At 45.2% G+C, this 27,551-nt stretch overlaps 1 protein-coding gene across 4 annotated transcripts in view; it reads right to left on the bottom strand.

The window, feature by feature from the left end:
- Positions 1 to 27,551, bottom strand: part of FGF1 (fibroblast growth factor 1) — a 97,329-nt gene that overhangs the window by 31,514 nt on the left and 38,264 nt on the right. The window lies entirely within an intron of this gene.

Genomic DNA, 27,551 nt, shown 5'->3' with positions numbered 1-27,551 from the left:
AGAGCTTGAAAGTGTGTTAAAATCTTGTATCCAAGAGGGTAAACTAAGAGATAAATTTCAGCCCCCAGTGTCTGGCATATCCGGGAAGGTGCTCATTGCACATCGCAAGCATTGGTAGGTACCAGTAACCTTGATAGTATGCTCATCTGCCAACCATGGCCTCTCAGGGGAGTTTGCATTCAAGTTGGCAGGTAGTTCAAAGCAGGGTTTGCTTTCATTCCTTCAACTCCTCATGGTTCTTCTCCTTGTTTATTTCTTTTTTTCTGACTGACCTTTCAAAGCCATTTCTATCTTGCACCGTCCATTGCTCCTCACTTGTTTTGAGATCAAAGTGCTACTCTGTTGGGTGGGGTTGTTTGAAAAATGGACAATTTCTACATTATTGGCCTCTGAAAGTAGATTAGGCAACAGGAGGCAAGAAGAAATGTCAGAAGGATTTCTTACTTCACTAGGCTGCCATCTTTTTGTGCGTAATTTCTGCCGGCTTTTAAAGGTCATACATTCCTTGGTTCCTCCTTGGTGTTGGCGAGTTCAAGGGGCTCCTCGGGAATTCCATAAATCTAGATGTTTAGATGGGCCTATAGGGATAGGACAGACAGAAGGCAGAACATTTTCCGGTGTTTTCCAGTATTATATTCTTGATCCTTCAGTGGTGGGAAGACCTTTCCCATAGATGCGTTTGGGTAGAAAATAAGTTCATAGTGTTCCTTTTCAAAACTGTTCTCCATAGAAGTAAATCATTAGGTTATAAAATTTCATATTCTGTGGTGGGAGTTTGGTTGATTTGATTTGCAAAAATTCTTCACAGCATTTTCAGCAACATAAATATTATGGGAAGCAAGATATTTTCCTGCTGGAGTCTAAATGTGTCGGGCCCACCCTATCTAGGCATCTCCCCTCACTTCCCTGTCTATACTTCTGTAACACTTACGATAATTTATGATCTTATATTTGTGTTTGCTTCCTAGTTATTGACTGTCTCTTGCCAACACATCTCCCAACACGCACATGCACATGTACACACACAGTGGATTATAAGCCTCATGAGGACCCACATTCAGGCTTGATTTGCTCCCACATGAGAGCACCCCGATGTGTGCCTGATGTACAGTGATACCTCAGTAAATATTTGGGAATGAATGAATTCAAGAAATATGTTCTTAGGAAAGCTGTTCAGTTTAACACACCTAACTCACAAAAATAATCTCTATGGAAAAAGGTGGTATTTAAGTTTAGTTTCCTTTCTGTACAGGTCCATTTAAGTGTGGTAATTAGTGTTTGTCAGAGAAGAGTGTTTGCCTAGAGAGCTGGAATCACTGGTTATCCAGATAGAACTTCTAAGGAATAGTAAGAGGCCCATCACTTTCTTTTCTCTCATTTAACCTTCAATCTGTATATCCTTTCTTTCTTTCTTCCTGTATTCACTAAATGCTAGCCTATCATGGTAAACGCCAATCATGGTAAAACAGGGATAATGCTATACCTTCCTCACTCGATTGGTGTGAGCGTAAAATGAGATCATTGTATTTACCAGTTTCTGGCAAAGTTCCTAAAATATGAAGAGCCTGATATCAGCTGTTAACACTATCAGAAATATTTGTGGAATGACTGAGGGGAGGGGTGTGGGAGGTTGTGTGAGCCTGGTGATAGGTATTATGCAGGGCACATGGAGTACTGGGTGTGGTGCATAAACAATGAATTCTGGAACACCGAAAAGAAATTTTAAAAATAAAAATAAAAAAACCAAGTATTTATGGAGCGACTGTGGTGTACTTTTTTTCTCAGAATCAGGAAAAAGAGTAGCATCTGTGCCACCAGGGGGCTTGCGATGATTTTTGTCATTAGTTTTCTTTGCATACTGTCTACTTGAAGAGCAGAAGGTGATGTGGTGGCCTCTTGGTTTACAGGTGGGGAAGGTCAGCTTAGCCAGAACAAGAGTGAGGAAATGAAAAAATATAAAAATTTTAAGTATAAACACTATCAGTATTACAGACGTTTTCCTTTTGCCTCCGGTTCCTTATGTGGCTTGGCACAGCATGTTGCTGATCCTGTCTTTTTAAAAGAAATTTGTTTTGCTCATCAAGGATAGTTTTGCCCTAAATTTGATTTTTCAAAAAAATATTGCACGAAAGGGTGTGCACACAGGCTCAGTTAGAAGAGCACATGACTCTTGATCTTGGGTCATGGCTTTGAGCCCCACACTGGGTGTAGAGATTACTTAAGAAACACATAAACTTCAGAAAATATTGCACTTGGGACACCTGGGTGGCTCAGTTGGTTAAGCGGCTGCCTTTGGCTCAGGTCATGATCTCAGGGTTCTGGCATCAAGTCCCACATTGGGCTCCTGGCTCAGCGGGGAGCCTGCCTCTCCCTCTGCCTTCTGCTCTCCCTGCTTGTGCTCAGTTTCTTTTCTCTCTCTCTGACAAATAAATAAATAAAATCTTAAAAAAAAAATAAAATTTCTAAAAATAAATAAAAATAAAAAATATTGCACTAAAATATTATTTATCTTGGTTTCTGAGTAAATTTTGTGCTCAAAGCAAGTGCCTCCCTTGCCTCACGTTAGTCCCAGCCCTGTATGCTGGTTGAATTCCTAAGCTCTTATGGTTAAGTCAGGAGCTATCAAATTTATGTACTTAGTACCTACTGTCAACACCCAGTCCAGTCCGCTGTCTTAACTTCTGAAATAGCCTTCTCTCTAGTCCTTGGCCCCTCCCATCACATTTATCTCTTTGAAAACCTACATCAACTTTTTGTTTGTAGCCTTCTATAGCTTTTCATTCCCATAAAGTGAATTCTGAATCCTTACCATGGCCTGCCAGCTCCTGGGTGGTCTGGCCTGACCTCCCACCATTCCCTCGCTTTGCCCACTGCATTCAACTCACTCCTCCACTCCTCCACTCCTGTCTTCTCTTGGATTCTTGAGGCTAGTGTGGTCTTTTCCACATGACTGCCTTCATACACATTGTTGTTCACTTTCTAGCACTTTCCCCTGGCTGGCTCCTCTTTACTCTTCAGATGGCAGCTGAAGCCACCTCCTCAAAGGTCTTCCCTGACCTCCCAATCTAAGTTCTATCCTCACCTCCGCCTCCATTAGTCTCTTCTTTACCTCCTGTTCACCATTTGTAATTAAGTATATATATATACTTGTGTTGACCTGACCGATGTCTTCCTCACCCAGTGGACTGTAAGCTCCTGGAGGGCAGAAGCCATGCTTATTTACCACCTTCTCCCCAACCCGTAAACGGTGCCTGGGACAGAAGGGATGCTTGATTATTTGTTGAATAAAAGGGAATGAGTGAATAAATCAGTCTTCAGCTTGCAAAATCTTGACCTGGGGACTCTGCCGCGTACTAAGGGACTTTCATGTCCCATTCTACTCTTCGTTGTCTTGACCTCTGCTCTTCTAGAGCAAGTGTTTTTCCCCCAGATTATTTTTATTGGAAAAAGTGAAGCAAATATAGAGATAATTATTGATTGTCACTCAGCAAGTCTCTGCTCCCTATCACCAACATCCTCCTGGAAGCCTGTTGCAGGATTCCTGGGAACCACAGGAAATAAGGCCACTAAACCACTTGAAATGCTTTTATAAAAATAGACTGGCCTTGACCTTCTTCCTGTGGAGGGCCTCTTTCCTCTGCACAAACATTGCAAAGAAATGTTATCTGCTCTTAGAAACCTCCCACATCAATCATCCTCCCAGCAGGATTTATCTGGACTTGGAATCCTGTTCTGAAATGGTCTTCCTACTGCCTGGGCCATCACCTGAGCAAATTGCACATTTACTATTTCTGTGCTGTTGTTTTTATACTGCAGTGACAAGACAGACAGCAATCAAGGCCTGACGGACCTGTGGGGACAGTCCAGTGTGCACTGATACACCCACAGGGGCAGTCTCTTCCTCCCCAGAGCTTCACACCATTTTCCTTGGGACCCCAGTACAGATGTGCTCCTCATTTTGATTGCTATCTCCTTATCAAATTCCTTATTTGTGAATTGTATTTAAACTAATGATGTGTGGCTTTACTTCAGTTTCATTTCCTTGTTTAAAGGAAGCTTTCTCTCTCAAGTATTAATGCTTAATATTAATGCTTAATATTAATTAAGCATCCCATGAACAACAGAAGACAGTCTTGAGGTAAGTATAGTGAATTAGGCTCTGCTTCCTGCCCTGGCAGCCCTTTTGCTTGCAGAAAGAGGGAAGCAATTGAAAACATAATTGCACCAGCCCAAAGCTGTCTCCGTGAATAAAGTCTTAGTAACTGAAGGAAACTTCAAAGGGGGCTCCTTTTCTCTCTACAGTTTGATCGAGAGAGATACCTTCCTACCACTCAGAACTTCTGTATCATCAGGGGTCCCTGCCCTTCCTTTGTAAAACAAAGGGTTAATAGGGTCTGTTGCTTTTCAGCAAATAAGCAGAGGATGTCAGTCCCCTTAGAAGCCCTCAAATATAAAAGAGGGATAGAAAAACAAGAAAATTACAGATGAATGTCAGTAAGAAGTCTTTAAAGATTGTCCCTGATCCTATCAGCCAAAGATAACTTCTGTTAACATGTCTATTCATAGGGATAGAAGCCTTTTACAAAGGGCCTTATATATAGGAATATCGCAGATTTTCCTGAAACAGAAAGACAGCTTTCTGCTTTCTTAGATTTCTGCATTGTTTGCCTGATTTCTGTTTTGTTGCTATCTTTATTTTTCATTTTTCTTATTTTGGCTTACTTTTACTTTACTTTGCCCTTTTATTTATTTATTTTCTTACTTATCTACTTATTTTAATATCTTTTTAAAGATTTTATTTATTTGTCAGAGAGAGCATGCACAAGCAGAAGGAGGGGCAGGCAGAGGGAGAAGCAGAAACCCCACTGAGCAGAGAGCCTGATGAGGGGCTTGATCCCAGGACTCCTGGGACCATGACCTGAGCTGAAGCCAGACCCTTAACCGACAGCTGCCCAGGTGCCCTTATTTACTTATTTTCATGCAGAATATTGGGTCATCAATATTAGACCTTAATTTTTTTTAATATGAGTAGCTAAAGATAAAATTTCCCTTTAAGAGTTGTTTTAGTTGCCTCCCCAAATTTTCATATGCTATATTTTGTATATTGTTCAGTTTAAATTACTCTAAAAATTCTCCTTACCCTATAAATGTTCTTTTGAAGGATTATTTCAAAGTGTGTTGTTTAATTGAAAATATTGGCAGTTTTCCTAGTTAGGTTTTTGATATCTCAGTTAATTACGCTGTGATCAGAGAGTTTATTCCATATGATTTCAATTCTATTCAATGGATTCAGGCTTGGTCTGAAGAAAGTAGAATCACATGATTCCACTTCGTAAAATTATACATATATATCAATTGTTTTATAATCTGCTTATTTATAAGCAGACTTGACTAAATACATTAGGATTGTTTTCCTCGTTAATAAACATGAATCTTGGGGCACCTGGGTGGTTCAGTGGGTTAAAGCCTCTGCCTTCAGGTCAGATCATGATCCCCGGGTTTTGGGATCGAGCCCCACATCGGGCTTTCTGCTCAGCGGGGAGCCTGCTTCCTCCTCTCTCTCTCTGCCTGCCTCTCTACCTACTTGTGATCTCTGTCTGTCAAATAAATAAATAAAATCTTTAAAAATAAATAAATAATAAACATAAATCTCTGTCTCCATTCGTAATGGCTACAGAGGATTATAGGATTCCGTATTGTGGACATGCAAAATTCTGTGAGCTGATCTTCTGTCGGACACTTGGTTGTGTACTGTTTGTCGCTATTACAACACAGCAGCTCTCGTCATCCTTGCACCCCGTGCCTCGCATCCTCCCTTCCTCTGGGGAGGATTTATGGATGTGGAATTGCTGGGGGAAGCATGTGCATTTTGTTAAGGTTTTCACTCAAAATATTCAGAAGGTTTCTGCCCATTATGGGTTTAAGTTCCATTTTACTCCTTGTCATACATGGTCTTCCCTTCTGATTTATATGTCTGCCCTTCAAGGTAGAGGAGAAATTAATTTGAAAATTTCAGACCTGCTGACTTCGGTTTCAGAATCACCACATAAAATGGGAGCCTTGCCCCACTTGTCTCAAGGTGCTCTGAGGGTGCACAGCACCCTTCTTGGGATTTCACCGTAGGCGTTTCTGGATGCGTGACCCAAGCAGAGGGTTGCTTTTGCAGCGTGAACTCGGGCACTTGCCAGAGTCCACTAGGCGGAGACTCAGGGGGAGCAGAATGCGGGGAGGCAGCGTTGGCTGTGGGCAGCCTTGGAGTTGTCTTTTGATTGATGCTTGGCCTCTTTACTGCTTCACTGCACCATCCTTGCCTCTCTGCTCTGACAAACCATTCCTGACCTCTGGTCAAAGCTCAGCTCCTCTCTAAATCTGCCGGCATTGATGACTCTATGACCCAGCAATTCCCAGACCTCTGGTAAAACTACCTGCCAGTGCTTTATGTCTGTCTCTTTAATCCACTGTGAATTTGTAAATTTACCATAAATTCTTACAAGGGGGACCTCACCTCCCAGTTACTTAACCTGGGGTTCTTGTGCCTGCCGCAGAGCACAATGTAGTGAAGGCCGTCAGTAACACGTACTGAACTAAGAACCTGCTTCATCTCCCAGGCGGAGGTAAGGCTTGACACAGCCTAAAATAAAAACAGCAGACGACTGAGAATTCTCACTCATGTCACCTTCCAAATGGGGTCTGTCCTTGTATTTAAAATAAGAGACAGCCAAGATACAAGGTAAGAAATCACTGTGATTCAGGTATTACACCGACGGGCAATACCTCTGACTCACCCCTTTCTAGCTAGATGCGTGGCTGCCGGCAAGCCACTCCTGCGGTCTGAATCTGTCCTCACGTGAACGGTACCTGCTCACAGGGTGGCTGTAAGGATGGCATCTGGTCGGAGTGTGTGCATGACTGTCTTTCATATTTTGGGAATTCACAAAAGACCAGCCTCCCTGCTGGGTTTGGGCTGTAGAGTCTCCTGCTCCCCTCTTCCTTTTCTGCCATGGGCATGGGTGGGGGGATGTGCCTTAAAGGCTGCTTGGCTTTCTCTAAAGCGCACCCCACCCCACCCTTCCATAGAGGAGAGAAGTGCTTGCTCTGTTCAGAGGACTTCGCTTACTTCCTCTCCCAACTCCTGAGATCCAGGTAACAGAGCCTCTTTGAGGTGTTTTTTTTTTTTTTTTTTTTAAGATTTCATTTATTTACTTGACAGAGACAGAGAGATCACAAGTAGGCAGAGAGGCAGGCAGAGAGAGAGGAGGAAGCAGGCTTCCCACTGAGCAGAGAGCCCGACGCGGGGCTCGATCCCAGGACCCTGAGATCATGACCTCGATCCCAGGACCCTGAGATCATGACCTCGATCCCAGGACCCTGAGATCATGACCTGAGCCGAAGGCAGAGGCTTTAACCCACTGAGCCACCCAGGTGCCCCCCTCTTTGAGTTTTTAATCAAAACAGGGTAAGCCTCACCAGAGATCCACAGGATGATTGCTCATTGTTTTATAAAGCTGTCTGTGTTGCAGTAATTCTTTTGATATTCTTAGGCCTTTTCCATTTACTTTAAACAAGTGTTTCAGTACCTGACTCTGGGGACCCCGGGAGCACATCTGAGTTTCTACCCTGAGCTGGACCTTAGGGCAGTGGACCCAGGGCAGAAACTCTGCCTTTGACTCCTGAGCTTTGTTCCTCAGAAAGGGTCCTCCCTGCAGGGAAGGGTGGAGGTGGAGGTGGGGGGATCGTGTGAGGGCCCCTCCCCCAGGGGTTTTCATTCACTGGACCTGAGTCGGGGGCTGGCGTTTGCCAGCTCAGCTCATCTCCCCACAGGATTCTGATGCAGGCCAGAGTGGACAACCCCTGGCCTGGGAAATCCTTTCTTTCTATAGCAAGAGAGAGATAAGGAATCCAGCTTGTAAAGGGAGAGGCCAGCTTGATTATTTTTTCTCCTTTTTAGCAGAGTCACTGAAATGTCTCCAAATCTACTCTCCCTGTTTTCTTTAAAAGTAGGGGCCCAAGGGACACTGCCCATTTTGATATGTTTATTTTTTTTCTCTTTCTTTCCATTACTCATATTTCCTTTACTGAATTATTGTTTGTCCTTGCTGGGGGGAAGAAAATAAGACAGAAGGTAAGACAAAATGAGTGAAGGCTCCAGGTCCTTCTGGCCTTGTTCTGCTGTGTGAGGCTGGGGCAGGAGGGCTCCTTGTCTCCGTGGCAGGGGCAGTAGGCCACTGGTAGACATACCAATGCCTCTTGACTTGATTTCGACTGTTTCAGAGCTCTAGCTTACTGACCATGGTGGCTTGTGGTGGCAAGGCTCATATTTCTCCAAGCCCAACCAGAAACCAGTTCTGAAGAATTAACTGAGGCCTTGTCATAATATACATGCCCATGATAAGAGGAAATCAAGCCTGGGGTGGGGGTGATCATTTAGCTTAGGAATGTAATGAGATTCTGGGCCACCTGGGTGGCTCAGTGGATTGAGCCTTTGCCTTTGGTTCAGGTCATGATCTCAGGGTCCTGAAATCAAGCCCTGCATCGGGCTCTCTGCTCAGTGGGGACCCCACTTCTCTCTCTCTCTGCCTGCCTCTCTGCCTACTTGTGATCGCTCTCTCTCTCTGTCAAATAAATAAATTTAAAAAAATCTTTTTTAAAAAAAGGGAATGTAATGAGGTTCTGTTATGTTTCTGTTTCTCTCTGCCTGTTGTTTTAGTTGATCACGTTGTTCCTGCCAGTTCAAAGACTGGAGTCCTCATTTATTCACTTGACAAGCTTCTGCTGTGCCAGACATGAGGCATATAGTGGGGAGCAAGGCAGATGCAACAAGGACCTTCTGAAGTTCACATTCTAGTGGGGATTACCCACCATAAAAGGGATTCCCAGTGAACTGAGTGTTGCAGTGAAGTCCAGGGTACCATGGGAGTTAGATAATAGGTGACCTACAGAGCCTGAGAGATGGGAAGACTTGCTAGAAGAAGTGGAATTTATATTCCTAGTGAGTAGGGAAAAGAAGGTATCAGGAAGAGCATGTGCAAAGGTCCTGAGTCCAGGAAGAGCATGTTTCACTTGGAGAGAAAATAGTCAGCTGTGGCTGGAGATTGACAGGGTAAGGCCATGCCGAGCACTGGAGAATTTTTTTCTGAAGGAGAAAGCAGTGCAGGCTAGGATGTGACGTGATCAGATTAGCTTTTTAAAAATGTCACTCTGGCTGCTCAGTGGAGAAGTAGGGGAGGTGAGGCAGAAGAGGGAACAGGGCAGCAGCTTAAGTGAGAGGCAACGGGACCTCAGATAGGGTGAGAGAGGTGGGCCTAGGCTAAATGTGGTGTCCACTCTTCCCGGCTTCCTAGCCAGGATCTCCCAGATCCAGGCGCAGTAGCCTTCTCTGAGAGAGCCGGCCGCATTCAGCTAGGGTGTGGTACTGAGAGGTGGGAGAGAAACATGGATTTTAAATTCCTCACTGCCAACTATACCAGAAAATACGATTTCTGCATTGGATGGTGCTGCTTTGAGAATGCAGGTCTCATTGATCTTCATGAGCAGATTGAGAAATGGGGCACCAGGGCATCTTCACAGACGATGAATAACACTGGAGAGCCAGCATGCCCTTGCTGCCTGGCCTGCCAGTCTGAGCATTAAGGACTCTTGTCCCTGCTCCTGTCTGTCCTGCTGTGACTCACCAAATAATGGGACAGATCCTCTGCCCCTCACCTGCATGTGTATGCCCTCAAGAACTGCATTTCCGAGTCATGCTGCTATACTTTATACAAGATAATGTCACCTCTGAGAGTTTTAAGGGCAGGTCAGATAGCCTGGAGGGGAGGGAGCAGACCAGCCAGCTCTTGAGACACCTCCTAGTCTTATGAGGCCTTGGGGCCTGGTGACACTTCGAAGAGAGGGCTGAGGTCATCTCAGGGTGCTTCATTCATTCACTCAGCAAATGGTTGTTAAGAATGTGCTGTGTTCCTGGCCCCTTATTCAGATGGTGAATAAGCTGGCAGTGTCCTTACCCCATGGAGCTTACATTCCAGTCATCTCCCAAGGCACAACCAGTGACCCACACTGCCTCCCTGCTCTCTTGCTCTTGGTGTTGAATAAAAAGGCCCATGTTCCCTGGCATTGGACCCTTCAGTCGCCTCCAACAAGAGTGAGATTCCATTTTACAAATGTGCCAAGCTTGCTCTCACCTCTGGGCCTTTGAACTTGCTTTTCCCTTGGCCTGAGGCTCTCTTTGCCAACATTGCTTCCCACCCCCAGCACATCCCTACTTTTTCTTCAGACTTCACCTCAAATGGTACTCAAATAAGCCTTCTTTTACCACCAGCCCCAGGACCAGGCCTAGCCCTCCTGGGGGTGCGGTGACCCTTATCCCTCTGTTCTTCATTGGTGCTGTTTCCTGGACTCTCTCTCCCCCTTGACTTCATGCCGTTAGGGCAGGGCCCTTGTCTATGGCACTCAGCTTTGTAACTGCAGTGCCTTGCATAGTCTTGGTGCATAATATATGCTTACTAAATGGTTACTGAAAGAAACGAGGGCAGGAGGGGGAACGGCGAGCTGTACTGTGCTGTGTAGTGTGTGGATTTTCCTGAAAACTTCATGAACCAAAGTCTGAGAAATTGCTAATTGCCAGTTGCCATACTGAACTCCAGGATGAATATATTTTTCTAAAGATTTTATTTTTAGGTAATCTCTATACCCAACATGGGCCTCGAACTCACAACCCTGAGATCAAGGTCACACACTCTACTGCCAGAGCCAAGTAGGTGGTCCCAAGTATGAATATTTTTGATTGATTACATCCATGTAACATTAATCCTACATATTTTCTAAAACCATTGATCTCTCCCTGTAAAAACTAACAGATCAGAGAGATGAAATAGCCAGGGGAAGGATGAGTTGATCTATTACTATTCATTAATTCATTCAACAAATAGTTAGTAAATACTATGATTTATCAGGCACTGAGGACACAGAGGCAACAGAAAAGCCAAATCCCTGCTTTCCTTGTCTAGTTTTATTCCTGCAGGGGGAGATACTGCATTTTTGAAAAGCAAACAGCTGACTAAGACGGTCTGAAACAGTGCCAATTCCTCTCTCTGTCCATTGAAATCAGACACTGTGGCCGGAGAGGGTGACCGCACCAGCAGGGGGAGAGGGGTGGGGAGTCTCAGAGGAGGTCACACTGAACTGCGACCTTTGAGGATGAGCAGGAGTTCAGTGGGTGGGGTCAGGGATGTGTGCAGCACCCCATTTGTCCCAGGGTGTTGCACCAGCTGGGGGACACTACATGATCCTCAGGAACAAGGAGCTGGCCCATTTCAGGGAAGAAAAGCCAGGATGCTAAACTTTCTTCCAGTTTTTGGCCCAGAATAGGCACAGGACTTGAAATAATTCACCAATTAGGGGGCCACCAGAGTTCATCTAATCTTTTCAAAGGACAAATGCCCTTCTCTGAGGGCCAGTGCTGCCTCCTTTCTGAACCTGTCCTGATCCTCGCCAAGTTCAAATTCATTGTTTCCTCCTGCAGTGTGTTGGCTGGTGCTGTTTGTGGTAGTCACTACATTCTACCCAGCAAGGAGAGTTACTTGTATCCTCTGGTTGGCCTCCCTGGTGACTTTTCACCTCCTTGAGGACAGGGATTGTATCTTATGCCCTCCCTTCCCCAGAAGACACACTCTTATCTCGCACTTAGTAGATGCTTAGTAGATATTTCCTGACATTTATTAAATCAAATAACTATGATTTCTGGCTAATATTTTTAAAACATACCTATTTTAAGAAGAGTTTTTGGGCACCTGGGTGGCTCAGTTGGTTGAGTGTCTCAGGTCATGATCCCAGGGTCCCGGGACAGAGTCCTGCATCGGGCTCCCTGCTTGGCAAGGAGACCTACTTTTCCCTCTCCTTCTGCTGCTTTCCCTGCTTGTGCATGCTCTCTCTCTCTGTGTCAAATAAATAAATAAAATCTTGAAGAAAAAAAAAAGTCTTGATTTGGGCAGTGGGAATGGTAATTCAGAGCATAGAACTCTTGAGGGAGTTCTGCACCCAAGATGCTCTAGTCAAGAATGTCAGATGCCAGAGGTTTTCCACTGAGAATGGCGGGATAAGAAAAACAGGTTGTGGGGGGCCCAGGAAGAAGCAGGGCCAGGAGAACTAAATGCCTAATGTGGCTGTTTGAGTCTTGGTGGTGGTGGTAAAAAGTTACTGAAAATCATCTTGTATGGTCCCTCCAGCATGGTTCCACAGATGTCCATGTTTGCTCTGAGATTTCTGCTGCCAGCTGGTTAGTCGGTTAATTTAGGGGTTGGTTAGGGTTTCTTTTTTTCTTGGTCATTTCTTTCTTCCAGTGGGTTCATTTTCCATATACAGAATGACTTTTCCTGATTAATCTAGATATATGCAGCTCAAATGTATCTTTAATTATCATTTAATTAGTATGTTTAAAGTTGAATTAGTGTTCAAACTGGAATTTATATCACATGGAAATTTGGTATCGCTACTGGAAATATATAACCAGCACCAGCTGCCACAAAACGTAATTGTAACAGTAAGAATGAGCAAAATATAACATGTTCAGAAATTTTAAAAAATAAGAAGTTTATAACCATAAAGTCTAATTAATTTGTGCTGTCTTATGAAGGGTTTCCTAGATGTTATGTCATGATTTCATGTGGCAGGACTGGAGCATACTGTTATTCTCGTTTTCATAGATGAAAAAAATTGAGCTCTTGAACAAGGCAGAAAAGTTCAGCCACTCCCAGAGTTAGGAGGTCTTTCCATTTGAATTATCATTTTAGGTTTTTTGCTTGCAAATGGCTATGTGATGGAGACCCCAGGCATTTCAAGGAGACTAGATAGGTGGGGCCTGAGATGATACCCTGTTAAAACATTAAATTTAAAACATAAAATTTAGGTACGAGCCATTTGCTTTTGTAAGTAAAGATAAAATCCAATGAAGCATGGAAACACAAAGCGAAAAAGCAAGGGGAGAAGGGAGCCCTGCACTGGGGGGAGCGAAGGGATGCTCCCACTGTGAGCAGAGGCTAACCCTTGGCTCCCTGGGGCGCCACATGGCTCGCCTGGCTGCAATGTGGCCTCAGTTCAGGCTGAGGAATGGCTCCCTGAAAACAGGGTTACATGGAGACAGAGAAGGAAAGAGAGGGCCCAAGTCCTTTGCTTCTCTCTTGGCTGTAGCTCATTAATTAAACTCAGATTAATTTTCCTTGTCCCCTTGGACAAGGTTAAAAAATCCTGACCGCGGCCCGAGGGAATCGTCCTGTGGGGCCTTTCTGGGGTCAGAAAACTCACATGCAATCTCCTTTGTTTACATCAGCAAATCCAACTGCATGGTGCAAACGCTTGACCGGCCACTGACTCTCAACTCAAACCAGATGTCTGGGCTGCACAGAGGGAAGACGCAAGGCTCCTGAAGCGGTAGGACTTTGTCTTGAGGAGTGCGGGGAAAGGACAAGAGGTGGACGGCACTGGGTATGCCAAGAGCTGACAATAGCAGGGTGTGCCAGACCTGGCTGTGAGCTAACTTGGGCCACATGGGTACCCGGACAAGATACTCAGAGAGGACTGGAGAGGCCCAGCTGCACTCCTGCTCAAGAGAACAGAGTTTCTGTGTATGTTGAACTTGGGGGTTCTGAACCGCCTTTGGCGGGGATGTCGAAGGAGATGAGGTCCCCTAGGCTGGAGAAGGAGAAGTGGGATCAGAACCAGGATTCCACTCGGAGCTCAGGGCTAGAAACTGCTTTTCTAGTTTCTGTCTACGTAACGTTTTTTTTAATGTTACGCAGATGGTAGATGATGAAATAAATCTCTCCTGATAAATGAATGGTTATCTAATAAATGATGAGGTTAGTTGATGAGTTACTCATTATGATGAGTTACTTATTATAGTAGGCATTTTTCAGGTAATGCTTACCAGTTAGAAATGTTAAGTGAGTGATGAAAAAGCACATCCTCCTTAAAGAACCAGGCATTTTCCCATATGCTCTATGCAGTCCATCCCATCTACACACTTTGAACAAACAGGCTTGCATTACATACCTACTCTACTACTCTGCAAACTAAGAGTAGCTTAGTAGATTTGCAAATGGAAGATTCTGATAGATACGATTTTTCCTTGAGGAAAAAGGTGAAATCAAGGCAATAACAATTATTTCAGATATGAATAACTGATTTTACAAGACAGTATGACATACATATATGCACATTGGAAAGTGAGAGTACAAATTACACATACACACACACACACAAACACAAAACACAAATACTCAGAAATGTGACAACAGCCATCATTGAATGGTAAGGTTACAGGTGACTTTTGTTTTCTTTCTGTTTTTCCATATTTCCCTCATTGTTTGTTTGTATAGTTAGAGAAATTTCTATTTTAAAAAATCCATTAAAAATGCTGTATATACCTCTCGCTGTAGTCTAAGGGTTAGTATCTTGACTTATTGCTACAAGTTCCTCCCTCAAGGCTCCCTCTAGGAAAAGAGGCCTTTTCCCCTTCAGATAAAATTTGAAAATTTCTCTTTGGAGCAATGCCTATCCTTAAGATTCAATATGGTACCCATGGGAGAGGTAAGAGGTAAGGGCCGAGGCTTCCAATCCCTCATGACATGCACAGAAAAAAATGATTTCTCCTGCCATAACCGTTTTTCTTCCTCTGACCTTTCTGTTCTTGTGGTTCCTGTCAGCAGACTCTAGATAAAGTAAAGCAGATCTGCATTTGCCTCCTGCTCTACCATCTGCTAACCATGGGACTATGGCCAAGTCACGGATAATCTTTGTGCCTCCGTCTGTTTGTCTATAAACTAATAGACTTATTATGGGGAGTAAATGAAGTAATGCATGTAAGCTCATGTTAGCATAAGCAGTCAGCATCGGCTATTATCATTATTATCTCCTTGGCTTGTCCCTGTCACCTTTCCCAACAATGATATGGAGAACATTTTTCTGATTTAACTGGTTTTTATAAGCTCAAGGCATCCTTTGAGAATGGGGCCTTCCAGAAAGGCCCAAGGAGCCCTAAAACAAAAGGGAAAGGCTTAGAATGTCATTCTTCCTTACCTGCAGCACAGGGCTTGTTTCCCCACAAAAGCTTCAAAGTCTGGTTGAACAGCAAACTTCACTCCCTGTGGAAACCCCTGGGAGCCGGGCTGCCTGGCCCCATTGCCTGCTTCCCTCAATAAGCCAGTGCTCTCTTTAAGCTGTTCCTTTTGGTTTCTGTGACTCAGACTATCTTAGGTCATTCTGAGACAGGCTTCTCCTCCCCACCTTCTCTACTTCTACCTGCTGTGTTGGACATTTGTCATCCTTTTGACTGCTCAGTATCTGAAGCCACATCCCCTATTTGAGGGATTACCTACCCCCCAGGGTCTTGGTCTGGCTACACCCTTCCTGTGATATTGGACCACCACCCATTCCTGGTGATTCTTGGGGCAACCCCAGGTTCTCTAAATTCTCTTTCTGTCAATTAGCAGTAGAAATCAGTTTTGGTTGCTTACAATTTAGAAACCTAGCCAGCTCCTACTCTGGCATAAATCCTTCAGCTGTGAGTGCTTCAGACTCCCTGAGCTTCTCATGTCCTCTCATTTCTTATACTCTGCCAGTTATGATACCTTGCAATCAGTGTCTGCTCATCTGCCCCAGACAAGGTAGCTCTGAGGACAAGGACTAAAGCCATCTGGATGACCGCAGTATCTCTTGCATGGAACAGAGTTCCTGGTGCGTAGTAGGCCCTCAGCCTATGCCACAGGAATGAACAAGCAAGCAAACCTTACCACACAGGCAGGGACCAGAACAACTACAGTAGTTTCACTTGGAGAATCAGTTAACTTGCCAGCTTTCTGATAACCTGGCACCATTCCCAGTCTGATTCTAGGGGAAGCCAGATTTCCTTTAGGCTTTGGCAAGGAAGAGCTATTCCAGCAGCATCTTGAGTGGGAGGGTGCGATGTTGGCCGAGTCTTGAAGTGGGTGAGTAATCCCCCAGGCAGCACTTAGCTTTCAACTCTGGCTTAGAACGCGGTCATCTCCTGAAGCTCCCAGCTTAAAATGGAAAGTGGCATTACTCATGGTGAGGAGCAGACAATAAAAAAACATTTAGGTGGGGCCCGACACAATGGAGTGAGTATTCCCTGATGATGGATGAGAGCATCTCAGCCCTGAGCACCCTCGGCCCCAGCAGACAGCTCACTCATAGCAGGGCTTTTGAACAACACCTCTAACTTAGCTCATCACTCAGTACCTTGCTCTTTAGAGTATTGGAAGACACTGTGTTTCTCGGCCTACAGCAGGCTTGCTGGGAGGAAATGTCCCTCAATCCGTATCAGTGGGTAGTATAAAGCAGTCGCTATGAGCATAGGCTTCGGCGTCCAACAGACCTGGGTCTGAATCCCACCTCATCTATTCTAGCTCTGCAACCCTGAGTAAGTTATTTAACTTCTCCGGTTCTCAAGTTCCTCATCTGTAAAATGGGTTAAATGGTGTCTACTACAGGTCGTGGGAAAAGTAAATCAGATGATCTCTATAAAGCTTTTATCACAACATCTGGCACATACTCAGTGCTCAGTAGATGATGGCTGCTAGAACTGACGATGCGCTTTGACCATTTGCCTCCCAGAGCCTCCATTACTTCGCCATCCTTTCTGGTTTTGTTTCTCTGTTAGGCTCACTTAGCCCCCAGGCCCTTCTTGCAGGAGTGATCCCTTACCTCTGGCGCGCCCTGTGAACTCTGACTACACCCCAGCTTCCCTTTGTGGTCACTACTCTCCATTTCTGTCTTGTTCTCTTACTTTCTCGCTGTCTGCCAGCTTGTGTACCAAGAGCACACGGCTCAGTATCTGACCCGTCATTGTGTCTTCCCCAGCACAGAATCCATGTCTTGCATACCACAAGGCAAAAATGCACTGTAATAAATCAACCTGATTATAATGAAACCTCCTGGACAAAATGGGCATGAGGCTATAAATTGAACTGGACTCAACACCAGTGTCTCATACCCCACCATAAGAGACATGCACCCATAGAAAGCAAAGCGGACCACAGTCCAGTCTTAGCAACTTGGGCCTTGGGCAGCAGTAGTGATAATTAGAAAGGTAATTTTTGTCTTGGGAAAGAATGTACCACCAGCTTTTCCAATAATAGGCCTCTTCAGTGAGTTCACACGTGAGATTCAGAGTTTAGTTTTATTTTTTTTTTAAGATTTTATTTATTAGAAAGATGGAGAGAGAGCACAAGCAGGCAGAGAAGCAGGCAGAGGGAGAGGGAGAAGCAGGCTCCCCACCAAGCAGGGAGCCTGATGCAGGGCTCGATCCCAGGATCCTGGGATCATGACCTGAGCTGAAGGCTGACGCTTAACACACTGAGCCAGCCAGGCGCCCTGAGATTCAGAGTTTTTAAAAAGGATATACTCTTGGCCTAAAGCACGTAGTACTATTTAGAGACAAACAGTGGCATATGTGTGTCAAGACTTTTAGCATCATAATAGGTGGTTCTATACCAATGACCCAGAGACTCAGCAGTCATAAGTTCCTCCAGCAGTAAGAAAACCTGTCACCTTTGATCACTGATGAATAGATTAACCTCAGATGATCATCTCAGAACATGTCCTAATCCTCATTTATTCAACACTTTCAATGAGTAGCCTTCTATGTGCTGGGTGTATTTCTGGATATCATGTGTATATGTGTAGATATCATGGAAAGATGCAGTAGAAGACTAGGAGGCAAGTCTTGCCCTCTAGGAACTTACAGCCCAGCAGGGAAGGTAAATTTATACAAACAACTCATGGGGGGTGGGAGGGAATGTGACATGTCACAAACGAGGCATCAGGGTTTAATGGGAGTCCCCAGGAGGCACAGCTCACTCATGACAGATATGAGGGAGCCGTGGTTACTTGAGATGGTTTATAATACAGGACTAGGGTCTCAAAAGGCCAAGATTGGATAGAGGATACAGCATGGGAAGGGACAGAATTAGGAAAATGCATGGTGAGAACCAGGATCAGGATACTCTGAATTAGGACTGGCTCATAGAGAATGGGTTCTCAGGGGTGAGGAGTAAGGCTGGAAAGATAATCTAGACAGATCTTAAGTCCCACTTCCTGTTCAGCATCTCCACTTGGATGTCCAGTCATTATCCTAAGATGACCCAGACATAACTGTCGATTTCCCCCACCCAGTCCTCCAGCCTTCCTTTCTCAAGTATCTCAGATCTTGGTAAATGTCCACGATGTTTCAGCTGAAAAACAGAGACATCCTTTTCTGTCTTTACTTCCCCTAAGCCGATTCCATTCATCAGCAAGTTCTATTATTTCTTGCTCCAGGCTCTATCCGCTGTCTGCCCTCTTCTGGGTTCTCCATTACTCCCACCATGTTCCAAGCCACCAGTCACACCTGCCTCCTGTTTTAACCCTTGATCTCCTCCAGCAGCTTGGTTAAGTCAGATGACATCACCTCGCTTGGGGAAAACCCTCCAGAGGCTTACTGTTGCTCTGTTCTTGGGAAGATGGTGCTCCACAGGCCCATGATCAGCCTCCAGCCTCCCCCAGCCTCATGGCTCCCCGGTCCTCCCTTGTTCATTGCGCTCCACCTGCGCCCCTGACTTGACTTCCCTTCCTCACCAAGCATGGACCTGCTGCAGTATGTTTGCATTTGCTCTTCTGTCTCCCTGAAGCACTGTTCCCTCAGCCTGAAATGCTTCTCCGTCCTCAGACTTTTACATGTCCATTTCTCAGCTCAGATGTCCTCTCTGCACAAGGGCCTTCCCTGACCACCCTAATTAAGACAGCCCCTTCTCAGATTTTCTCTACTCGCTCACTCTTTCCTTCCTAGCACTGATCTGAAATGTTCTTCAATATCGATGTCTATTTTTCTGTTCATCACCACTACTTCCACTAACAGGTAAGCTCCACAGGGGCTTGTTCTTACCACTGTCCCTTCAGTGCTTCACACAGTCCTAGCCCACACAGATACTTTGTAGTTATTCATGAAGTGCAGGTGGCCCAGGCCACTCACCCAGAAGTTCTAATTCTAATTCTAATTCTTTTTTTTTTTTTAAAGATTTTATTTATTTATTTGACAGAGAGAGTTCACAGTAGACAGAGAGGCAGGCAGAGAGAGAGAGGGAAGCAGGCTCCCTGCTGAGCAGAGATCCCGATGCGGGACTGGATCCCAGGATCCTGAGATCATGACCTGAGCCGAAGGCAGCGGCTTAACCCACTGAGCCACCCAGGCGCCCTCTAATTCTAATTCTAATTCTAATTCTAATTCTAATTCTAATTCTAGTTCTAATTGTCTGGGTTGGGGCCAAGCAAAAGAAGAATTAATTAATTTGAATCTTCTACCTGTGTGCATATTTTTCAACCATATTATACCTAGCAGGTAGTTCTAAATTTAAGACAGAGTTGAGAGCCCTGACCTGGAGAATGGAAATCTCTCTAGCATCTTATTATTTGTGTGTGTCAGGGGTGGGGGGCACAGGCATCACCCAGGTACTTGTTAGAAATACACACTCTGAGGCCCCACCCGAGACTTAGAGAACCAGAAGCTGCAGTTCAACAAGATGCCCAAGGTCTCTTGTGCGCATATTAAATTTAGGAAGAACTGACCTAGCAGAAATGGCAGAATTACTTACTATAAGTACTTTGAACTTGGCAGGATGAGTTTGCTCTACTGGTAGGACTTTGAGGTGGGCATGACCCTCAGACAGTTGGAAAGGTGGTTCTGAAGCCACAGAAAGAGAATTCAAGAGGAAGTAGGCCTCTTCCCCAAAATGCACATTGAGGGTTGCCATCTAGGGGCTTGGTAAGGTCGTCAGTGGAGAGAAAAACAAGAGAGAAGAGAAGAAGACAGAGTTGGTGGGCCACAGGGAGAGCCCCAGGATGGTGTGAGAGGAGGGGAGCTGAGGTGCAAAAGTGAGAAAAGAGACGGATTAGGAATGTCTCCAAAAGTCCGGGCAGGGGACAAGGTCAAGAAAGGGACCGCCAAATGTATCCGATTTACAGAAAAGTCTTTTGAGTTCTGTCTCCAGAGATGGGTGGTTAGGGGAGCCAGGAGAGGTGACAAGAGGTTTGCATGGCCATAAGTAGCTGGGAGTGGTGAGCCCACACAACCCTCCCAGGAACGCCTGGGATCCCACCAAAAGAAAATTCTTTCTTTTTTTTTAAAGATTTTATTTATTTGACAGATCACAAGTAGGCAGAGAGGCAGGCAGAGAGAGAGAGAGAGAGAGAGAAAGGAGGAAGCAGGCTCCCTGCTGAGCAGAGAGCCAGATGTGGGGCTCCATCCTAGGACCCTAGGATCATGACCTGAGCCGAAGGCAGAGGCTTTAACCCACTGAGCCATCCAGGTGCCCCCAAAAGAATATTCTTGTCTTGAGGGAGTAAGAAGGGAGTAAGGTCTCTCTTTTCTCAAATGAGAGATCTGAGAATGTTTGTCAAGAAGAAGAAACCCCTGCAGCAAAAGCGACTGAACAGATTGAAGATCCAAAGAGAATTAAATTGATAAGACCTGGTCTTGATGTGGGTAGGAGAGAATCAGATGAAGAAAGGAGATTAGACTCAGGCGTTTGTTAATGCTGAGACTGACCTAGACAGGGACAAAGGAAAAATAACAGGCTGCCTCTGGGGAAGGAAATGGTGAGCCGGGGAACCAGGGACAGCTTTCTTTTTTATATAAGAAAAACAAAAAATAAGAAAAAGAAGCACCTGTGTACACTCTGCCCAGATTTAACAAATGTTAACATTTTCTCAAATTTACTTCAGATCTTTTTAATATGTAAAATAAAACATCGGAGAATTGAGGTTCCCCATTTTTCTTTTACATAGTATTTCTCTCTTCCTCTGATGCAACTACTATTAGGAATTTGGGGGGGCTGTATAATGCGCATAAACTCTCTGGGTTTGCAGATGGCTTTTATTCACTCACCTTATATCTGACATCTCCACGTGTATACACCCATACAGATACGTCAGCAAATATGTAAGTAAACTCTGTAAGTGAACTCCGATCTTAAAAATAACCTACACCATATTTGCATATATTCTGTAGGGACAGACATCTGTGTGAGTTTTTCCCTCATTGAAACCATTGCTCTGAACAACCTTGTACATGGAGAGATGTATTTTTTACTGTCTACTCTTTTGAACTTACTTTTTTTTTTTTTTTTTTAAAGATTTTATTTATTTATCAGAGAGAGAGAGAGAGGGAGAACAAGCACAGGCAGACAGAATGGCAGGCAGAGGCAGAGGGAGAAGCAGGCTCCCCGCTGAGCAAGGAGCCCGATGTGGGACTCGATCCCAGGACGCCGGGATCATGACCTGAGCCGAAGGCAGCTGCTTAACCAACTGAGCCACCCAGGCGTCCCTGAACTTACTTTTTTTTTCTCCAGATTTTATTTATTTATTAGAAAGAGAGAGAGAAAGCGCGAGCATGAGTTGGGGGGAAGGGCAGAGGCACAAGCAGACTCCCCACCGAGCAGGGAGCCTGACATGGATCTTGATCCCAGGATCCTGGGATCATGACCTTAGCTGAAGGGAGATGCCTAACTGACTGAGCCACCCAGGTGCCCCTCTTTTGAACTTTCTGGATTTTTTACCATTTATATTTTTAACAGGTGCTTTAAAAAAAATTTTTATTTAAATTCAATTTAATTAATGTACAGTGTATTATTAGTTTCAGAAGTAGAATTTAGTGATTTATCAGTTGCATAGAACACCCACTGCTCATTCCATCAAGTGCCCTCCTTAATGCCCATCACCCAATGACATCATCCCCCTACCCCCCTCCCCTCCAGCAACCCTTAGTTTGTTTCCTATAATTAAGAGTCTCTGTGGTTCATCTCTGTCTGTTTTTGTCTTATTTTATTTTTTCTTCCCTTCCCCTATGTTCATCTGCTTTGTTTCTTAAATACCACATATGAATGGAATCATATGATACTTGTCTTTCTCTGACTTACTTTGCTTAGCATAATGCCCTCTAATTCTATCCACGTCATTGTAAATGGCAAGATTTCATTCTTTTTGATGGCTGAGTACTATTCCATATAGTACTCAGCCATCATATCTATATATCTATATAGATATATAGATAGATCTCACATCATCTTATCCATTCATCTGTCAAGGACATCTGGAGTCTTTCCATAGTTTGGCTATTATGGACATTGCTGCTATAAACATTGGGGTGCAGGTGCTTATTTTAGCAGATGTTTTAAATAAGAAAAATTAATTTTCTCTGGAAACCTGCTGATTAGTGTTTCTCAACCTATGATCCAAGGAACACCAACATTAGAATGACATGGGGCATCTGATAAATGCAGATTCTGGGCCTTGCTTCAGACCTTCTGAGTCTACACTATAATAACCCTCTCCAGGTGATTAGGCATCCTCCAGTTTGGGAAGTACTTGAGAGAGATGGTTCTTCTGAGAGGGAGTGGGGATGGAGGGGGTTGTTCAGGGGAGAGATGGAGAGTAGCATTGATTGACAGCTCCCCTGTGCCAGGCACTGTGCTAGGACATGAGATTTGGAGTAGAAGGGAGGGGGAAATCTATGCAGATTTGTCAAGAAAATATGCAGGAAGTTCAAAAGTCCAGGGCAGTTGGCAGTTAAGTCCATGGCAGTTAAAAAATAACTCTGAGAGGGCACCTGAGTGGCTCAGTGGGTTAATAAGCCTCTGCCTTCGGCTCAGGTCATGATCTCAGGGTCCTGGGATAGAGCCCCACATCAGGCTCTCTGCTCAGCCAGGAGCCTGCTTCCCCCTGCCCCCTGCTTCTCTGCCTGCCTCTCTGCCTACTTGTGATTCTGTCTCTCTCTCTCTCTTTCTCTTTCTGTCAAATAAATAAATAAATAAATCTTAAAAAACAAAACAAAACTCTGAGGAGTCTGCCGCGTAGTGTGTGTCCTTGGAAAGTCACACAACCTCTCTGAGCATCATCTACAAAATATAATAGTACCTAACTGAAAAGAACGTTGTGAAGATCAAATGACTTACGGCACATAACCCGCTTAACCCAGAACTTGAAACTTCTTAGATGGCCACTTAATGCAGATAGTGGTGGTGAGTGTTAATCATTATCCTCCTTTTGTAACCCATAGATACACATGTAATTTGGGTCATAGCCCACTGTTGAAACTACAACTGACGTTTATAGTAACCAGATGTTGCTTTCATATCACAGAGATGGAGATCTTCAGTATGTAACCCTCAGCTGCTCCGTTACTCTCATAGGAAAGTGTGATTAACACAGAAAGTCAGCCGTAAGATGCAGGTTCTAGAGATGCATTATAGTGGATAATGGGGAGTGCCTGAATTGTTGGAGGGGGGGGCTGAGTCCCAAAGGGTGAACATTTAAAACTTTACATGTAAATGTGTATGTATAGCTTCACACACCCACGTTTCCTCATAGCACGGGCATGGCCTGAATTATCCCTGTGGAGGAGCTGAATGTGTATTAACACAGGGGCGTTGGTAACACAGCAGTATCCACACCCCTTCCCCATAAGCACCTCCTGGCAGGGCCCGTGATAAGAGGCGAGGGGGCAGGAGGCAGAGGGGAAAGGGCTGCAGGGGTGGGGTAGGGGCCCCATCCACAGACAAGGAACAGGGAAAACTGACCCAGGCGTGCCCACCAGCTTGCCTCCCTGCATCTCAACCCACCTTTCTCCTGTGACTTGCATCAGCCGCCAGGAGCCCACATAGCTGTGGGCAGAGGTCAAGACCCCTGGCTTACAGTTCACATATAGAGGGCTGAGTCCCAGCTCTGCCTCTCTTAACTTTTTTTTTCTTTTTAATAAATAAACTTTATGTTTTAAAAGCAGTTTTTATGTTCAAGGCAAAATGCAGAGGGTTCCTATCTGCCCCCCACCATGCACTGTCTCTGCCATTAGCAACAGCCCCGCAGAGCTGTGCATTTGTTACAGTGATAAGCCCACACTGACACATATTAATCTTCCGAAGTCGATGGTTTATATCGGGCTCACTAGGTGCTGGGCATTCGAAGGGTTTGGACAAATACATAAGAACATATATGCAAATTGTAGTATCATACAGAGTAGTTTCACCCCCTAAGAAGCCTCTGTGCTGTTCCTGTTCATTTTCCCCCAAGCAGCCCTCCCGGCAGCAACCACAGATCTTTCTACTGCTTCCTTAGCTTCCTTAGTTTTCCCTTTTCCAGAATGTCATACAGTTGGGATCACACACTGTGCAGCCTTTTCAGATTGGCTTCTTCCGTTCAATAACATGGATGTAAGTTTCTTTCCCATGTTTTCCTGGCGGATAGCTCATTTCTTGTTAGGGCTGAATAGTATTCCATCGCGTGGACGTGTTACCTTTTCTTAGCCTCAGTCTCCTGGGCCGTAAGACAGGGCTCTGGGTCACAGAGGCTGAGAGAGAGCATAATAACGATAAGCATGGAAGTTTGAAGTGCTGGGGACCAGCCACCCTGGTAACTGCCTCCTTGTGCTTTTCCTCATCTAGTCCTTCCTGAGACCTGTGACATCGGTATTATGAACAATCCCAAGCCCCTTCCCTGACAGATGCAAAAACTAAAGCTCAGGGAGGTTAAATAATGGGTCAAGGCCACACATCCAGGAAAGAAACCGTCTGGAATTCAAACCTAACTGTCTGACTCCAGGTTTTAGTCCTGAGGCTCTAACCTTCAGGAATGTTCTTACCAGTATTTGGGACATAGAGAAAACATATCACCAAATGTTAACCTCTTGTTATTTTTGATGTTTCTGAAGTGGAGCCATTTAAATCAGAGGGTCATGATTCTCTTCTAAGGAGAACTATGAGGCACCAAGATGTTGAGAAATCTGCTTGAGCCACGCAGTGAACGGCTTGTAGGTCCGGAACTAAGAGCCATGGTTAATGGTGGCTCTAAGCTGCTCTGAAGAGAGTACTGGTTGATTGGTGAGGGTAGCATCTACTCAGCACTTACCAGATATGTTATCCCCCTGATGCTCTAACAGCCCATGTTAGGAAACAGAGGTGCCCAGGAGCTCTGCTCGTTATAAACCCCTGAAGTTTCTCCCGAGTTTCCTGCACCCCACCCCAATCTCCCTGCTCCCCACCGCAGCCTGGGCCAACATCTGCAGCCCGGGCGTGCGTCACAGCTCAGAAGCAGCCCAGGAGTGTCTGGGTCTGTCCAGTGTCTGGCCCGAGGTGTGGGTGCCTTGGCAGCCGGCTCTAACCCTTCCTCATCATCCTGGTCATAGTACCCACTGGTCCCCAGCAGGCAGCCTCAGCCTGGGCACACCTGCTCACTCCCTGTCCCTTCCACTTCCTTCTGCCCTGGATTTCCAGACAGAGTCAAAAATGGGTTCACATCAAATAAGATTTGTTTGCTTTCAGGGTAATTTTCCATTTATAGATGGCTTTCTCTCAGGAGGCACCATCCTCCTTCCTCTGTCTCGGTTTTTTCTGGGTATTTGAGGATAAACTCTTGGTGGTTGTTTTTAAGCCCTGTGGTCAGCAGCCCAGCCGGTCATTCATTCAGAATGTCTCCAGAAAGCCAGTAGTTACTCTTATAGGATTTATGCTAATTTCTGTGGTCTCTGAGACCTCTGAGGAACTATGGCCACAGAGCCAGTGTGTCATGTCAAAAAGAAATATCTGACCTGGGCCAGCAGGGCCCTCATCCGCGGGCTCGTCCTGGTGAGATGATGAGGATGGCACTGGCAATAGTAAGAGAAGCCGGTGCTTAGAGCATACCCCCTGCCTCCAAGTGCTAAATGGGATTTACTGGTTCCTACAAGGCGGGTGCTGCTCTGATCCCTTGATACAGATGAGGAATTGAGCCAAGTCCACGACTGACCACACAGTATGTGGGATCCTGCTGACTTCCCTGGCCCAGCCACCCTGCATGCCCCTTCCCACCCTGGGCTCTAGCCATACCAGTATTGGTTTGATGCCTTGGATCACTGTGCTCTCCTACCACAGTTCCTTTGCACGAGCTCTTTTTGATGCTTGGGCCACTGTTCACTCCTGTGCCCTACACTTAATCTTCCCTGATCTGTCTTTCAGATCTCTCTGTGATTCTTGAAGGAGGCTCTGCTGGATCCCCTCCCTCACCCCACACCCCGGGGCAGGGTGCCCCATTAAAACTCAGTTGGCGCTGCCTGCCTCTCATCAAGGGTAGTGTCAGAACTGAACTGCTTTTATGTGCGCAGTTTTCTGATTAACGTCTGGCTCTCTCTTCAGACCCCAACTCTGTGAGAGCTGTGGCTTGAAAGTGCTGCCTTGTAGGTAATTCTGTCATTGCACTTACCACACTGCACTGGACGGATTTGTTTATTCATCTTTCTCATCTCTTGATCTGTGATTTTCCTGAGGGCAGCATCTGGGTCTTTTTCTAACACGGTACTCAGCTCAGTAAATATTTGGTGAGTTGAACTGAATGTACTGGTTTTAGTGGGATAGAGTAACTGGGGAAAGCACCCCTGAAGACTCAGAGCTTAGGATGGGGTGAGCCCACAGAGTATAGTTATTCTGAACCCACCCCCTCACCCTTGGAGATCTGGAGGGATTTTAGAGGCAAGGTGAGATTTTTAAAGCTAAGTTTCTTATAGTTTTAAGCCAAGTTCCTTGTAATTTGGATCACAGAATAGAGGGACCCATGACTTCCCCAAAGAAGCATCGTATTACAGTTACTAATCCAAGAGAAGGGAGAAAGAAGGGACATCTTCAGCTCAGAGGTTCAGCTGAAGTTGAGGAAAAGTGGAGCAGACATAACTACTGGAATCTCACTGAGAATCATGTGGGGATTTGGCCTCCTTACAGTTGGCGGCCTTGCGTCATTTCCTTATCTCTCTTGGATGACCTTGCCTGGCTCATTCCCCCTGCTGTCGTTGCTGACTTTGACTCTGGAAATGCTTTGGTCTGGTTACGTGGAAGAACCCCTCCTCTTGGGGGCTGGCCCTGTCCAGGACCTGGCACTCCTCTGTCTGACATAGGAGTCATAGGGCTTCCACACCTCAGAGAAAGAAGGGGATGGAGTGGAGGGAGAGAGAGAACAAACGGGGCTTCTCCTCTGACTGGGGGATGAGCAGGACAAGGGGCAGGTCGTGGGCGACAGGCCTGGGGCTCACCCAGGAGAGTTTTGAGACGATGATGCCAGGAGGCCACAGGCTCCCACATCCAAGCAGGGCCCGGCCTCCAAGGAAAACACGCAGCTGTTTGCAAAAGCTGTTTGCTTTCATCCTGCCTCCTCCTTCCTATCATAACACATCATGAGTATGTTCCTTGGAGGTTTGAATAGTCCCTTTTAAGAAGTTCGAGGGAAACCATTTTCTGAGTAAGAGGATTAACCTAGTTAAATTTAATAGTAGCACATGATAGATTAACAGTAATGTGAAAGACACTGAAGCTCCAGTGACCCATTATGATGCTTGTAGATTGCCAGGCATTTTGCAATAAAAACACTACCTAGTTATCCCACATGTTTGATTGAAGGGACAATACCCTTGCCTTGTCCCCCACTGTGAAACAGCTCCTAGCACACTCCCTGACATGTACATAAAATTTGCTTTGCCAATACTTGTTTAATTA

Source organism: Mustela erminea, chromosome 3 (genome assembly GCF_009829155.1).
Source record: "Mustela erminea isolate mMusErm1 chromosome 3, mMusErm1.Pri, whole genome shotgun sequence".
In the NCBI taxonomy this organism is placed as follows: Eukaryota; Metazoa; Chordata; class Mammalia; order Carnivora; family Mustelidae; genus Mustela; species Mustela erminea.
This window is presented reverse-complemented; position numbering and strand designations above follow the sequence as displayed.